This window comes from Taeniopygia guttata, chromosome 2 (assembly GCF_048771995.1).
Source record: "Taeniopygia guttata chromosome 2, bTaeGut7.mat, whole genome shotgun sequence".
Classification (NCBI taxonomy): Eukaryota; Metazoa; Chordata; class Aves; order Passeriformes; family Estrildidae; genus Taeniopygia; species Taeniopygia guttata.
The window spans coordinates 5,695,613-5,709,507 of record NC_133026.1 but is presented as its reverse complement, the minus strand read 5'-3'; positions in this window follow the sequence as shown (position 1 = coordinate 5,709,507).

Sequence of the window (13,895 nt, the reverse complement as noted above, 5' to 3'; positions counted from 1 at the left end):
TTCTGGGTGATGCTCATGCATTTAGCATGTGTTACTCATGGTAGGACACTGCCTCATGCCTGAGGAACCTCTAAGGCACCAACAGATTTGTCCCTCCAAGAGGCTGTAGCATTGAAAACCTCTTACTAGCTCTTTGCAGGCAGAAACTGGGGCAGGCAGCAGCTACTAACAGCTCTCCTGCCCCCATCACTGTGACCTGCTTAAGCAGCTACCTCTGCATTCTAGGGCAGCCTTGGTACAGGATGACTACACAAAGGTAACCTTCACCTACGAGCCTCAGCATGCAGTTCTTTCTTCTCCTACCCTACCACTTTTCCATGACCTCAAACTCCCCCAGCAGACTGTCAGAGCTTCGAAAGATTTATTCCACTAATGGCAAAAGCCCTGCAGAGTCCGACCTCTTCTCAGTAGCTGCTGTTGTCTGGGACAGCTCAGGTCACCAGAGGGTGCTGCTGGTGCCCTCCAAGAGCCAACGTGGCAGCTGGAAGCCAAAGGTGCTCTTCTCCCCTGGCTCCTTTTTCCTGAGCAGTGACCTGGATGTCTTCAGGCAGATTGGCCTTTTCTCCTGCGCACTCCCCCTTCCTGTGATGGTAGGCTGTGTAAAACCACCTGTCTTTGAATCCTGGAGAGAGATGGTGTGTGAAATCCTGAGATTTTGTTCACTCTCCTTCACAAAGCCACGTGGCAGCCCTGGGAGGGTTGGTAAGGCTGAGTGGTTGACTGTGTTACACACTGAGAGGTGTGGGAATCCAGAGCATCCCTCTGGCTGCCCTGGCAGGTCTGGGACCCTGGCAGGGGTCAGGAACCCCCCTGGACAGAGCCCCCAGAGACACTGTCTGTGATCTCTGTCCATGGAGAGGAGTTTTCAATCTTACAGGATGAATTACAAGCTCTGAGTGTTTGATATCAGTAATAATTAAGTGTGGCATGGGTGCAAAAGTAAAATTTTAGGTTTCTAGATAAGGGGTCCAAAGGGGACAAGATGGAGGAAATTGGGTGTGTCTTGTCCTTTTTCTCCTTCTTCATGCCCTCCATGTTTCACTGTGGTGTTGGCATTTTTCTGTTGGTTTAGGCTGGGGACACACTGTCCAACGTAGGTGACAGATATTGGCACGTTATTGTAAATCCAGCACAGGTAGTTTCTGGTATTTAATGTTTGTACCATCCCACTGAGGGCAGAGCCCCACACGCTGCCCTGCAGGACAGAGCTGCAGCAGGGCAGCAGAACATGTTAGAGATAAACAGAATAAACAACCTTGAAACCAGCACAGACCAATTATGGCTTCTTCTTTGGCAGTGGGGCAGAAAGACAGAGACTTTCTACAATCTCGGAATCATCAATACCCACAGATTCCGACAAGAGGGTTTTCCACCCCACAGAAGAAAGGAGAGATTGTGTGCATATCTGTGCACAAGCACACAGAGAACCACCTAAAACCAGAGCATCACTTCCACAGGATAGCAGAAAAGTCCATCTGGGCCTTTTGGCTTCTCCTGCCTAAAGCTGTTGTTGTGATGGATTGTCCCCACAGTTCCTGAGGCATCCTTGAATTTAGTCTTACATGTTTCTATGCTTTGTTTGCTTTCAGCCAAGTTAATCTTGGCTGTCCCTTGGGTACAGTTAATGATGCTCCACTCAGAGACTTGCAGTTGTGCATAATGGGGCTGGAGTCCCTCCCTGGGCTTCTCACACTTTCAGAGACCTTCTTTGGGGTGCACAGGAGTCACTGAGCATTTTGCAAGGGAGTGCCTGAAAAGGAATGCTGCAGTCCTAAATGAGCTGCTGTATAATCCCTCTATCTGCCTCAGACTGTCTCAGATTAATTCTATTTGTCAGTCACTTTCCCCTCTCTCTAAAAAAGGGACATATTTTTAGCCTCTCAACAAATCTGACACAGTGGAGTTTCCCTCATGTGTGTTCTCACTGTCACCGTTTCTAAGTGTTTTTTCAAAAACTCTTCTTAATTTCTTGTAGCCCAGGACTGGGAATTTAGTAGCATAAATATTAAATAATATTATTGCAAGACACACAGCCCCCAAATTCCACCAAGATTAAAAAAAACCACCAGAGTAAGTTTGTAAAGTCACAGAGATGCTCTTACTAAAGACAAGCTCTGCAGTGGAGCCAGTGGCTCTGTCTTGCCCGTGGCTTTAAGATGCCCTGGACAGGCCAATTGTGGTTATATAATACTGGCTCTGGAGCAGATGCTGCTGTGTTGGGGCTGGGAGATTACAGCTGGCATGCAGGACTGATGGGAGCTCTGACAAATGCAGCTGACTGCAGCGAGGCAGCTCCGGGTGTCCCTTCCCTGCAGCCCCCTGCAGCTGGGATGGACACAGGGACAGGGGCAGAGGCTGCAGTGGGAGCAAACAGCCTTAAAAGTGACAGGAATCGTGGATTTGTCTTTACAAACAAGCTGCTGGTAGATAAAACTAGCACTGAGAGATAAAAGAAACAATGGAAAGGATTCCACCGATTGACAAATGGAACGATATTTGCTTTTACACATAAGCTCTAGGTTTGCTGGTAAATAAAATCAGACATTGAAAGAAGAAAGAAACAATGGGGGAAAACCCTAAATTCCATAAGAATTAAAGATTAAAAGGGAGGGTTATACATTAGATGGAAAATTTCGGTATGAGTTGTATCGGGAAGTCTGTACCTCAGCCAATGGGGAAAGAGAGAAGGGAAATTAAGATAAAAATAAGGCTGTGTCCTCCTAAAATTTTAGAGACCCCAGGGGAATGCCCCACGAGCCCCTCCCTTTATTCTAATAAAGTAAAAGGACTCCTCTGTCTCTTTTTTGGACATAAGCCTCTGATGCTTGTGGATTATTTTTCCTGACAAAAGCAACAACAATAACAAAAAACAAACAAACAAACAAACAAAAAAAAAAACCAAAACCCACAAACACCAGCAAACTCAGGAAATCCTGCTGGAGCCATGTGTGGCTGGAGGAGCACTGCAGGCCATGTCAGACACGGGTGTCTCATCTGGGGGAGATGATCCATTGCACCCGGGATGGTTGAGATGCTCCTGTGCCTGAGCATCTGATTGAGCATTTCTTCATACTCTGCTGTGATTCACCACATGTTTGGCCTATCGAGTGTCTCATCACCTTTTCCAGCACTGTGACTTGCTGCTGTGGCATGTGCAGCAGGATGTCATCACGGGGATGGGACAGTGGGCCCTTATCAGCGTGCTGGGGACAGCAGGAGAGGCTCTCACACCTCACTATCAAAAGGCTGCCTAAACAACCCCAATCTGCTCTGACTCCCATCCAGGGAATCCCATGTGCCATCTCTGGGTGAGATCTTTCCAGGCAGGTAGACAGGTGGGAAGCAGGAGAATTTCCAGCTGCTGCCCACAACTGCTCCCAGTCCCCACCCTCGAGAGCCTTTCTGTGTCTGACTGATCAGTGCCAGTCCCTGCCATCCCCAGGGGGCTGCAAACATTGTCCTGCAGTCTGACAGACACAGTCTTTGCTGTCTGCTGATTCCCAGCACATCCCTCCAAAATCCTGGGCTGCTACACCACGTTAAAGTGATGGATGAGGAAGAGCTGTACCCAGCGGCTTCAAACCTCTCCTTGTTAGTGCTTAAAGGTTGTTTCACATCTGGATCCCATTAAAAGAAAACCTATCCAGTTTGGTTACTAAATAAAGCTCATCCAGGTGTAAGACTAAATGAACAAACATTTCTAGTAACACTGGTGCTGTCTGGCTTGAGATATGTGCCACCAGGATGAACTGGATCCCTTTCCTCATTAAGTAAAATAATCATCAGGCCACGTCTTACTCATCCCCATTTGGCCATTCCAGCTCCACACTTTCTGTTTTTTTCTGATATCTGGCAAAACCAGCCTTTTGCTGTTTCTGCCTGCACTTGGGACAGGCAGGGAGATGAGAGGGAGAGCTGCATTCTCATGGCTTACACCATGGGACATCCTGTCTCTCCATATGGAGATGTGGGAGAATTCCCAATTTACCTAATTCATTTCCTAAATCTACACTGAGAAAGGGCATTTCTGAGAAAGGAACTAAAAGGAGATCTGAAAGCTGTTCAAGTGCCTTAGACTTCATAGAATCATAGATACACAGAGTCCTTCAGGTTGGAAGGGACCTTAAAGATCATCTTGTTCCTGCTCCCCTGCCATGGGAAGAGAACCCTCAACTCTTAACAGGCTGATCAAAGCCCCACCTAACCCAGCTTGAACACTTCCAGGGTGGGGTTACCACCACTTTTCTGGGAAAAAAAATTGCCTCGTAACATCCCTTGGGAAGGTCTATCCAGGAGATTCTTCCTACTTTCCAGTCTCATCTGAGTAACAACCTCTCTGCTCACAGTCCTGAACAGTGACAGTTCAGATGGAGCCTCAACCAAGGGAGGATTGGACCTTGCTGAGCTGCAAACATGTTACCTTCTAATTAACACTGTAATTATTCCTTTTTTTGCCCTTCCACCTCATTTATGTACACATACTCCATCCATTCACTCATATCACAAAGGGCAGAGGATGCTGACACATTCTTCAAGGGTTTATTCTGCACTGTAACCCTTTGGTTGCATTTGGGGCTGGGTACAAGCAATACCTGAGTTAATTTTAAACCTGTTGACTTCCAGCAATCAGGTTAGAACAGCATGGGGGTCAGCATGGGCTGAATCATGTCCCCAAGCCAGCAGATGAATCAGTGCACAGAGGGCTCTGCCCGTGTCTGTGGTCACACTGCCATCAGTCCCTGAGCTGTGCAATACCCATTTCCCAAAGCCATGTCTGCACAGTGCTGCAGCTCCTAGCAGGGGCATCACCAGAATGAAATCCTGGGCTCCAGCCACTGTCCAAACCACAAAGCCTCCCTTCTCCTGGTAAACAGCAGCTGCTCTGCTTCCCAGAAGTGACCACACTTCAGCAATGGCTGTTGCAATGTAAATGTTTTCTAACCCACCAGAGACACGTGGACAGGCTGTCCTTAGGGGTTTGTGTCCTTAAAGTGAGAGATGCAAGTGTGGAGCTGGATGGTCACACGGGGCTTGTTCCTTCATACCGAAGGAACAAGAGCAGGTGGTCATGTATTTGCTGTGTAAGAGCAGCTGCCAGCTGAATCCCACCACAAATGGTTCAGCAGTCACCTAATCAAGGATGTGAGAGGTGCTGAGCCACAGGAGGAAGAGCAGTGACCTTTTAATGAACCTGCTGGTAGCAGAAGACTGGCAGCTCCAGGGTGCCATGGCATTGCTGGCACTGGGCAGTCACTGCCGTGCTGTTCTTCTGTGGGGAAGCAGCAGAGATGGGATTGCAAGTCATCATGACTCCACAGGCTGAGTCCCACAGACCCAGCAATACCCAGAGAGGCAAAATTTCACTCTGTGGCTGGAAGGAAGCTGTGCAAGTGGTTATTGACTTCATCATTGCCACCAGAATCCTCTAGGACAAGTGGTCATTTTCTTAGGCTGTTCCAGGGAAAGTTAACATGGCATAGGAGCCAAGAAAAAGTTGCAGCAGATCAAGCAGGCTTCAGGTAACAGCTTTTGGTTGCTGATGCACAGCAGGATACTTCTCAAACCCTTTTTCAAATATGCATGAGGCTGGACGTTGTTCAATTGTCAATAGCATATTAAGAATTATACATTGAAGAAATATTAGATGACCTTGGTTCTTTACAGCATCAGCCACCTGGGACAAAGGCTGGTTTTGCTCAAGGCCAGGGCTGGGCTTGATTGGATTTTTAGAGAAGCAGAGCTGGGGCAGCTTTCCTGCCTCTGCAATCACAGTGTTGCTGCAGCAGCTCCCAGCTCTGCTCACTGCTGCGCTAACAATGGAGAGGCACTTCCAGGTGCTACAAAAACCCCAGTGGGAGATGGAGACTCCCATCTCCAGGACATCATACAGCTTCAGAGTGCTGCTAGAGAGGAATGAAATTCTGCCAGCAGTGCCAGAGACATCTGGTGTGAGCTGTATGCCCAAGCTTGACCAAAGCTTGAAATTGTAGCCTGAATCTTAATGAAACAAAAGGCAGATAAAGGAACAGCACATTCAGAGAGAAAACTGAGGAGTCCAAATGCTTGAGCACAATATCTCAATGTAGTGTCCTCAGCCAAAGCTGCCCTTAATGAATATAAACATAGTTTGGTTCAGTCAAAATGTTTAACATAAAGTTGCCCAAACGATCTGAATTTGGGACTTTGTTCAACTATTGAAAGTAAACCATCTGTTTGCTGCACCACTCTTACTGAAAGTTAGGAAAAATCTGGGCCAAGAATTAACCAGTGATGAGCTGCAGACCTCAGTGCCTGGGGGAGGGAAAGGGGTGAGGAGCTGTGGTGTTTCTTGAGAGAACCTTGGCATGGCTGATACTCCTGCTCTGCCACGTGGCCTCCCTTGAAGCATCCCATGGCCCTCTGAGCTTCAAACACCATCCCTGGGCAGCAGGGAAGACTGAGCCTGCCCCAAGGCTGGACATCCACTGCCATGCTCTTCAGAAAGTATCTTGAGAGCACAAGGGGAATCTGTGACTTGTTTTCCCCTCTCAGAGCTCTGAGCATGCAATCTTTACAGAGACTCCAAGTGTCAGCAGAAACTCCTGGAACTTGCCCACTGCTTCTCTGTGGCAGGAACTACATTTGCTCTACATAAGAGCCTTTGCTTGCTCGCAGCTGAGTGATCACCAGCTTTTAATGCACTGTGACAAGGACGACTGGGTGTTGAACCTCTTGGCTCTGCTGCAAGATCACTTTTAGCCTGCAGTGCAGTTTGAGCCTTCCTGCTGAGTGTGGCAGGAGACATACCAAGATTTCTTAGATGCCTCTTTGCTCGGCACAGAGGGACAGCTGCTGCTGGGAGAGCTGCCCAGAGCACCCTTTGTGGCTCAGCAGCAATCGTGCTGCGCACGGGGAGAGAAGGAAAGTGGATTTACTGCTGAGTCAGACACATTTGTCCCACTCTGGCCTTGGGCCCTGGGATGATGCTGCTGTCACACACTGAAGTGAGTTGTCTCTAGCACGAGGAATATCCCTGATAAACATAAAGTAAAGAGCTTGAACAAGCAGGAATCAACAGCAGCACCAAACTGCACTCCCATCTTGGGCCATTGTCTGTTTGGGATGGCATTCTGGCCCAGCAGGGTTTCTCCCCAGGAGTGGTGACAGCAGTAGCCAGCTCGTGCTTTGCATTCTCTGTGGTCATCTTCTTGCAAGCCAGAAGACATTTGAACCCCACCACCATTAGATTTTGTGGTTACTTTGTGATGCAAGTGTAATTGAGCCCTCTGTGGCTTTGACTTCATTAAGGTTGCGCTCATTTTTAGAGTATTAAATAGCCTACCTTTTCCATCCTCAGAAAATGAAGAACAGGTTTTGGCTCAGAAAAATGTCCTCAAAAGCCCAGGATGGAGGTGAGGAGTCTTCTCCAGGTGAATTGCTTTCGGAAATTCCTTCTGAAACCATGTATTTCCATGTGTACACACACATGAAAGCAGAGCTCTGCTTGTCTGGTTTTATTTTTTAAAATATTATGAGATTGGCTAGACTTAGGGGAAAAAATAAAAATCAGCAGACATCCTTTCCCCAAAGTCCCCAGTTTCTAGTAGCCTACCAAGGATAACTCTCAAACCAGCATTTATCATGTTTTTTGGTGGCTTGAAAAGCCAGCCAGGTTTCTCACTGGGGCTGAACAGATGGAGAAGCAGCCTGTCCTAGGGAATTTCCCAGGTTTCTCCCTGGCTGGAAGAGCCCTTTGTCAAAGTGATTATTCCTATGCCACTGAACAAGCACAACCAGACCCATAATTCAGTGTTGCCACACCCTCATCCAGATTACAAAGCTGCTCTGAGCACTGCAGCACTTGCTCTCTGTGTGCTTCCTGGTCATGTTAACAGCTTGGTGCAGCCCCCAGGTCATCTCATGCCATCCATATTTCATCCCTCTGCACCCTCATACCCTTCCCAATTTCTGATTGTCTCCCATCTCCAGCTGCCTCTTCTACCAATATTTCTGTTTCCAGCAGCCATTTCCCCTCCAGGAAGGTTTGGAGGTTTTGGGAGGCACTGACAGGTGAACAGGGAAAGATTCCCTGGGACAGCTCTGATTTAGGTCAGTCTCCCAGACTTGATTTTCAGGGTTCAGACTGACTAAGGACTGCTTCAGCTAAGCAGGTTGGAAGGTGAGACCTCACTGAGAAGGACCAGAGTTTATTCCCACCATCCTATTAAGCCTCTGGGCAAGAAGAGCAACCTGTGACTGATTTTGCTATCCAGCAGGAGTGTAACCTACATGAGCTGTAAATACAGCCCAAGATGTGGTCCATGCAGATTAACAAGCCTGACTGTCTCACTGCCCCAAAACTACTGATGAGTGAGTTAACAGAGGGCGTGCTTTTATTTGGCTCACCTAAAAGCTAAAGACAGAGCAAAAAAACCCAAACCCAATAGCTGGAAGTTAAAGTATATCCTTACAAAGAGAAAAATTAGCAGAAAACCAGTGTTTGGAACCAGCATAGGGCATCTCAAGCCCTTTGGAGGTGGGAGGGAACGCAGAATGTCTCATTCTGGATGTGAAGTACTGCCTTGTGCCCAGGTTTATAGACAGAGCTGTAAGCCAGGGAAGAATTTATTCACATTGAAGTGACCACCTTCTCTTCACTTTTGTCAGCGACGTGATGCCCTTAAGGAAATCTGAGCCTTGCAGACAGACCTGTCTGACCCCATTAGCTTGGGAGGGAGAGGAGTGTTTGGGATGGAAAACTCTCATCCTGGATCTTTCACAGACCAATGAGACAGAGCACCAAGGTGCAAACATGGCAGTGACTCACAGCAAGCTGAGATGAAGTAGAGATGATATCGAAGCATTAATAACAGCATCTTCACAGTGGTAGGAAAACCAGCTTTGGTGATCCCAAGGCAGGGGAGAAAACAGATTTACAGGGTAAAGAGGCTGTTCATGGGCATGATGGAGAGCAGGAATTCTCCCTCCTTTAATAAAGGGATTTATTTGCTGAGTAGGTGATAACATCAAACTGACACCCCTGGAGAGAGAGCATCCCAATTTAGGATAGCATCACGAGTATGTTTTGCCAGTCACTATGAAGGTATTTACATGGATTTAATCCACACAGTCAGCTGGTGTGAGAGTCAAAGCTCTCAAATTAGAGCTGGGTAAGGACCTTAAGCTTCATGCTTCAGGGATTTGGACACAGCTCTGAGACCAGAACTGTGATACTTGCAAGCATCATCTGCCTACACCAAGAATGGAGAGGATTAAAGAAGCTCAGATTGATAATTGCAAACATCATCAGATAAAAAGATTGCTACAGGATCATGTTTCATCTCATTCTTTACTCTGGGAAGGTTCTTTTAACTTCATTTGGAGTTTACTTCAGGACAGAATGCTGAGGATGACATGTCCTCCTTGCTTACATGGAGGTGACAATATAGTTTTACTGAAAATCCCCCCCCCACCTCGAAGTTCTGAGAACTAAATTCCTTTCAGAGAAAATAAGGAGGGGAGTCCACTGTGAGCACGAAGAAGTGTGCTTTGTCCACCCTTCTCAATACAAGTTGCAACACTGAACTGACTCGAGAGGGGTAAAGCAGCAAGTCATCCATCCCTGTGTCTGCATCCTTATAAAGCAACAGCCTTACCAGCCCTGTTAGATTTGGACTGGGGCCATGTTTACCACCTTCTGGGCCCTGGGTAGCTCTCCACCTTCCCCCTGTCAGTGCCCAGGAGTGCCTCTATGCCAAACACTCCAAGAATGTGAAGGCTGACTAATCTTCAGGCTGATCTTCCCATCCTTCCTAGGGAGGCTGAGGTGAGAGGAGATCACAGCTGCTGGGTGGCAGGTTCACACCCTGGCTTCTGGAGCTGTTAAGTCCTCAAGACCTTACCCAAAAGTGAGATTTGCAGCCTTTGTGGGTTCAGGTTCCTGGCATATGCATACCATATAGGAAAGATCAGATTTTTTTATAGTGCAATAGGATAGGACAAGAGTGGGGTGAAAAACTGGGGCTTTATCCTTGGTGGTCACCCCTGACCAGGCACTCCTGTTTTCAAAGGGGACAATGTATCTTTGGCAGTCTAATGTCAGGCTCAGAATAGGGTCAGAAACATTATTTCAGATGAACATTTGCCTTTCTGGAAGGGAAGATGTCCTCTCTGAAGCCTAGAAAGCCTCTGTGAGTGAGAAGTTAGGTGTTTTCTGGCCTCTGTTGCCATCTCAGAGGACAGTAAGATAATTCATTCAGCCCAGCTCTACTGCAAATGCCATTGCAAGGAGCTGCTTTATTTCCAGGCAACCATTCCTGGCAAAAAGTAAAAAAAAAAAAAAAAAAAAAAAAATTCACCATGTCTTGAATAGCAAAAAAACCTTGGCCTTAAACCAGGGCATTTTAGTCATGGTGGTTTGGAGGGGGAGGTTTGTATCCTAGACTAACATCCAACTCTGCAGTGTGCCCTCCTGTAATAATTAGCCAAATTATTAGTTTGGCTAATAATTGCTCCAAGGAGTAGCATCACTGGGTTGAATATTACAGTGTTCCAGAGGGGCTTTCCTGACAGTAAAGAGAAAGAAGACTTGAGTCCAAGTTCCCAGTACAGCCATGAATTAAAAAAAAAAAAAAAGAAATTTTATTTCCAGTGGATGTATTTTCTAGCCCACTACATCTTTTCTTTTGACTTACTGTATCACGGTGCTTTGTGGTGAACTATCTGGGAGGTGAATCCAACCACTGGAGCCCCACTGACAGGAGCACATGGAGATTGCTGCACCTTCTCCCTGCCTGGAGAGGAGAGTGCAGCGAAACCCTGGGGCTGCAGAGCTTGCCCAGCTCAGCCCTGCAGCATTTGTGTGGAGATAAATGATTCCTGGAGCAGCAGGCCGGCAGATAAGCAGTTATCTGTGCTGTGCACACACAGAGGTGTCCACACAGCCCCGAGCTGCTCACAAGCTGCATCACTGCTGATGCTACCCAGGTGACTGTCACCTACTGTGAGAGATTTATGCCAGTGTCATCACCACTGGGCTTACCCCCCTCACCTGCCTACCACACTATTCAGCAACTGCTCCTACTGAAGAAAATTGAAGTACTTGCAAACTTCTAATCCCCACCTTGCTTCAACATTATTTTCTCAACTTCAGCTTTTTCTTCATATCTGTACAGCCATGGAGAGTGGTACAGGGAGGATCTTACCTCTAAGGTGCATAGGTGTCCTCCCAGCTCCTCCTGGAAAACAAAAAGTAAAATACCTTCCATCTCAGGTACCTTCCCATTGGATAATGGAGGCAATCCAAACAGAGCTCAGGGCACCAGAACTAACCCCTTCAGTTTTTCTGTGTTTTGTGCCATGGAATTGGTAGTCCTTGGTGGCAAAGCAAATGCAAATTGATTGTTCACCCTACAATATGAGGCATTTATATGACCTGCCTGTGTAAGGCATTTATATGACCTACCCGTGTCTCTGTGTGAAAATGTTTTATCTTTCCTTCAGACCTGACCTCTTTTTACAACCTTTCCTGCTTGCCAGATTTTCACATCCTCCTCAGTTGATTATTTTTGCAAAACGTGTAGGAATTCATTTATCTCTGAGACTTCCATCCCTCAGCCAAACCAGACTGAAATAGGCCAAGGCAGAGACACAGGCAGAGGTCAAGGACCCTGTGACTTATTGTTATATGAGTAGCCAGGTAGGTCCTGAGAGGCACCTGCCCTCTTTGAGGGCTGGTATCTTCCCTGCTGGGTAAGAAACTCCTACTGCACAGGAGAAACAGCTATCTTCACCCCATTTCAATTATCTTTACCCCATTCCAACCATCTTTACCCCATTGCAACCACAGGCTTTAGAGAAGACCCTGCACACGTGCAGCACAGCACTGCTGAAGCTCTTGGCACAGCTACAAACTCCTCCTGCAACATCCAGAGCAGCCCACCCTCAAAAACCACAGCATCCCACTTCCTCACAGGGAGAACCTTCTCTTCTCCCTCCAGCAAAGATTTTTCAGCAAATTCAGACTCCAACAAACCCAGCCAAACCCCAGAGCATCCCTTCAGTCCCCACTCCTTTAGTAAGAGACAGGAATTTGATTGAAGCTCCCACTGGCCCTTTCTCTGCCTTGTCTGGCCAGGGGGAGGTGATGTCCTCTGCTATTTAAGGTTTAGCATGGCTGTGGCTGCAAGGGATGGCTTTTTTGATGACTTAAAGGAAACCTATAAGGAAGATGGGGATAAATGTTTTAGGGGAGTTCTGTTGTGATAGAACAAGAAGTAATGGTTCGAAATGAAAAGATAGAAGATTCAGCCTAGTACAGGGAATAAATTTTTTACAATGGGGGTGGTGAGGCACTGGAACAAGAGGAGCTGTGGCCACCCTCTCCTTGGAAGTGTTCAAGGGCAGATTGAAAGGGGCTCTGAGCAATCTGGTCTAGAGGAAGGTGTCCCTGCTCACTGCAGGGCAGTGGGATTGGATGGCTTTTAAAGGTCCTTTCAAACCCAAACTCTTCCAAGATTCAATGAGTCTATGTCTCCAAGGGCTGAACTGCCCCACATTCCACTGACCCCTTCACTCCAGGTTTGTGTCCTCTGCAGTAATTCTTACAATGAACACAGCTTGTCCCTGAGCTGAAAATGAAAATTATTTCATTTTTGCTTGGCTTGCAAGATTTGAAACAGAATGAAGACGAACTTGTGCAACTGGGACTGTCTATCTAGATGAAAAAAAAAGTGTTAAAACCCTGGCTTCCCTATGGGAATTGCTAAATTCCCTTTAGCTTTAGAGAAACTGAGATTCTACAGAAGACACAGAGGTTCTATAGTAGAGGTAGGTTCAAGTGACCTTTATACTTCTTTTAGAACCATGCAGGGTTTTATCATAACTGTCTGTATCTTTTGTTTTTTTCTCTTGAAGCCCCATTTTTTTGACTAACATAAAAACCGAAAAGTTTGAAAATATGACCAAATCATATAAACGTGAAGTTTTGGAGGTTTAAAAATAAAGTAATGGCAGTAACAATAATAATATTGAGAAGAGACAATTCTTTTGAATTAAAATCTCATTATTTAAGCCACTCTGCTGACATTTGAACACTGCTTAGAGGTTTTTAGGACTGCAGTAATTTTCTAGGGAAAAAACACCTCTAATGCTCTGACCCGGCTGGGACTCACAAGCCATGAAATTCCAGAGAAAAAACAACTGCAGCAGCAGTCTCAGAAACTTTGCCATGGCAAAGGCACGTGGGCCAGGGGCTGCCCAAAGCCCTGTTTGTCAGCTGGCTAAAATAGCTCAGGCGGAGGTGCTGACAAACCCATGCCTGTGCTGCAGCCCAACACCTCCAGCCCTCGCGGGGTTATCGGTGACGTTTGACGGCGAAGCATTTTTTTGCTGGCTGCCAATAGCTATTCCCCGAGGACTATTTGCTTTCACATGCTTTCCCTTTGACACGGCTGCTATTTCTTTGCAATATGTAAACACTCAGAAGGATTTCCATGTTTGTTCTTCTCCCGGCATGGACAGTCTTTCACGACTTGGTGGGAGAATTGACACGAAGGAGCAGCCGCTCCGCGGGCGTCCGGCGCTTTCTCTCTGCGTGCTGTGCTCCTGTCTGTTTTCTCCAGTTATAAATCCAGTCCTGCTCCACTCTCCACACCCCTGGCACACAGCAGGAAAATGCATTCCTGGTGCCAGAAACACAACACTGCCATCCTACATGGGCGTCACTTAGAGCCCAGCTGAGGCTTTGCACTGCGGAGCATTTATTCTTTATTTCTCCCCTTCCAACAGCAATGTTTTCTGACTTTAAAAAGCCTCTTTCAACCTCAAGCAAATTACTAATATTTGACTTTTCCTAAGAAAACTTACTGGGTTGCCTGTGCTGCTGTTAACTCTCTCTCTTAACACCGACTTTTTTC